This window comes from Coenobita brevimanus, chromosome 61, assembly GCF_032717465.1.
Source record: "Coenobita brevimanus isolate Jiangsu-jjx chromosome 61, ASM3271746v2, whole genome shotgun sequence".
Taxonomy (NCBI): Eukaryota; Metazoa; Arthropoda; class Malacostraca; order Decapoda; family Coenobitidae; genus Coenobita; species Coenobita brevimanus.
This window is the reverse complement of record NC_137014.1, coordinates 40590087-40593657: the sequence shown is the minus strand read 5'-3', so window position 1 is coordinate 40593657 and position 3571 is coordinate 40590087.

Here is a 3571-nt window from a genome sequence, read left to right as displayed (position 1 = left end):
ATCTAGGTCATCGTTGGTGCAGGTACACTGGTCAGACGCCACAGTCGCCTCCATCAGCTGATTCGCGCCTGTCAGCCATGTTATGCTTTACGCTAGTCTACATTTTTATGACATTTCAAACAAGTAATTATACACATCTTTATTATCTTCTTAGTACATAAACAAGTCATTTTTGTGAGACATATAATAGAGAAAATTATCCTCTTGCATTAATATTTTTCTTTTTACAAAGAACAATGAGCAGAATGTGAGTTACAGACAATTGGGTCTGTTCCTACAATACTCTTACTCGAGATGCATTATTTATTCTCTTCATCTAGGTGTCTCGGAGGAGTGCAACTGAGTTAACAGTTACCCGAATGATATTCTATTTCTATAAGATGGTTTAGGAAAAGAATCACTGAATACCGAACTACGATAACAGGCGACACAAATTATGTGCAACAAGCACAGGCAACAAGCAACTATCGCTCTGCATGCTATTTTCTATCTTAAGCGTGGAATGGATTTTGAGACTAGCATGTAAATTAAAAAAAATAGGATTTCTTAATAAATATTTATTTTAAAGGCACAAATGTATGCTAGAGGGAATCTTTTTTTTTTTTTTCTTATGAAACATAACTCCCTGCCAAGGTGAATGCATCGAAGCATGAATCCGGCAATGAGTATCCTACTGTATGGTGGTAAACAGAGAAACACCTGTAATGGGAAAAGATACTCTTTCAGAGTTTACGATGGGCAACATCAACAAAGATACATCCCAGGAAAGCTAGGGCAGGAACAATGCTACCCGTGTAGCCTATTCTTCGGGCGGCTTACAGGACGATTAAAAAATGACGGGAGTGCAAGATCGGAAAGAACTTTTGCGCATCTCTTCCAAGCCAACTTACTTAAATTAAGGCCTCTTTTAGATCATGCAGGCTTCCAGGGAAAAGTATAATGTTTACCTATGATATTAACAATTGGGTTATGCATATACACATAGGCTAACTAGAGGGTGGCCAAATTATTAGAACCACCTACCCCTTAAAAGCACAACCTAACTCTACAAATTAGTAGACTTAGAGCACAACTTTTCATTGATAACGTACAGTACTCTTTTTTTTTTTTTTTTTTTTTTTTTTTTGTATGTGCAGATTCCAGAGGATCCATACACACCAACAAAGATGTCTTGACAATACTTCAATTGAGTTAACATTAATATGCTTTACCCATTTTCCCCTACACCACTCAGTGGAAACAAAGTAAGATTTGCGTTTGAATCCAAGTGCACTGTACCTTACGATGGACTGATTGAGTGTAAAATGATACACAATGAAATTATATACAAGAATGAAGGTGGCAGGTCATACCACACACCTTCAACAAACAGAGAACTGCACATATCAAAGTGAAAATAGGATCCATGACTTTGGATTTTTTTCGAGGGGGGGGGGTTACAATACATACCGTTTGGTCTTCCTTTGCACTTAAGAAGCTGACAAAGGTACGAAAGGGAGTGCCGAAGTAGGCCAAGGGAAGGGAAGGCAGTGGGGAAGGAAAACTCTACTGACCTCTATATATTGCTGTGCTGGCAGGATTAGGTTAGTGGTTTGTATCTGAAGATGTAAGGAACACTCCAGAAATTTCGACATGTGTTTTTGATTCTGTAATGCTAGGTGTTTCAGGGTCGGCTTCCCGTCCCTCTAACGCCTAGTGTGTAGCTGGGTTCTCTTTCTAGACCGGTCGAGCTTTGACAAATAGGAGAGAGGCAGGACACAAAAACTCAAGGCAACAACCTTACATGTGCATTACTAAATTCTACAGTGGAACGGGTAGATCTCACGAATACAGATACATTGGACAATTATAATTCTTAGGCCTAGACATGAGTTATTAGTATCGCGCAGGATACTATACTCATGTCAAGGTCGGGTAAGATGAATAGCACTTAGAGCAGAGGTTTATATACTATTATTGCAGGAAGTCCAAGTTATATATATGTAGAGTGGGTGGTACTATTTCACTGTTGGTCCCGAGGGCTGCGGTCCCCGGTGTTTGGAGACGCCGTCAGGAGGGGCCTGTGGTGTCAGCCTACATCGGGGTCCGTCAGGCGAGTCCTCTCCGGATCCGGCTGCAGGGAGAAGAGCCCGGTGGAAGTCGCGAGGCCTCTCCAGTACTCCTCCAGGCTGGGGGCTCCCTCTGGGTCGTAGGTTGATGAACAGCAGTCAGCACCTGATGGAGGAGCAGCTACCAGCTGTCTCCTGCCGTAGGGCCCAGCTACTGGCCGTGGCCTTCTGGGGGCGCGGCTGCAGGCCATCGCTAAGGCCCAGCTACTGGCCGTGGCCTGGGGGAAGGAGCGGCTACAGGCTGACTCAGGGGCACCAGAGCGGCTACAGGCCGTCTCCTGATGAAGGCGGGAGCGGCTACAGGCCGTCTCCTAATTCCCTCTGGAGCGGCTACAGGCTGTCTCCTGCAGGAGGGTTGAGTGGCTACAGGCCGTCTCTCGAGGGGCACCTTCAGAGCAGCTACAGGCCGTCTCCTGATAAAGACGGGAGTGACTACAGGCCGTCTCCTGATTCCCTCTGGAGTGGCTACAGGCTGTCTCCTGCAGGAGGGTTGAGTGGCTACAGGCCATCTCGTTTGGGGCACCTTCAGAGCGGCTACAGGATGTCTCCAGTCGGAGGCGGGAGCATCTACAGGCCTTCTCCTGTTTTCCTCCAGAGCGGCTGCAGGCCATCTCCTGTAGGAGGGTTGAGCGGCTACCGGCCATCTCAGGGGTGGTGACTGGAGCTGGAGTTACAGCTCCACCCCGAAGTTGGTTGGGGACAGCTTGCCCGAAAGGTAGTCTTGTATTCCTGCTATGGTGGCGGCGGGTGAGCTCCAGGTCATAGGGGCGCGCAGCCCGGGCAGACTTATGTCGTTGTCGCCCTGAGTCCCGGCGCGCTGTCGGTGCTCCTTGGTGGGCTCCTTCTGGGGGTGTTAGGTCGTCCTCTGTGGCACTATACTGCATTTTAGATTCTCTGTGTTTTTACCTGAGGAATTAGTTCTTGTCATTATTAATAATATTGTCTAATGTTTATGAAATGATTGGTGGTAGGTAGGGGCACTCACCATCCACTCACTTGATGTAGTGCTGCTCTCAGGCGTCTGCCCTTTCCTCTCCTCCATCCTTCTTTCCTTCCATCCTCTTCTGTCTTTCCTTCATTCTTTCCTCATTCTTCTGCCTACGGGTGACTTTATACTCCCTCTTCTGTCGTTCTTTCCTTCATTCTTTCCTCTTCCTTCTGCCAGTGGGTGACTAAATTAAGTGACAATCCAAATGGTTTCCTGTACACCAGGAAACCATTTACTAGCTGGGTGGTAACCATATAACCAAATTATGGCACCTAATGGTTTAGTGGGTAATTACAGTGCTCCAATCGGATTGAGCCAGTGAAGGTTTATATCCAAGGGATGGTTGGGGTTTATTGCTCACGTATTGCCACTCAGGGATGAGTGAGGCTGGTCACTCTCATCTTAAATGTCAGGACCAACTTGCCTAGCCCCGGGCTCCTAATCTCCTCATGGGGCAACGTAGGATTGGATGATG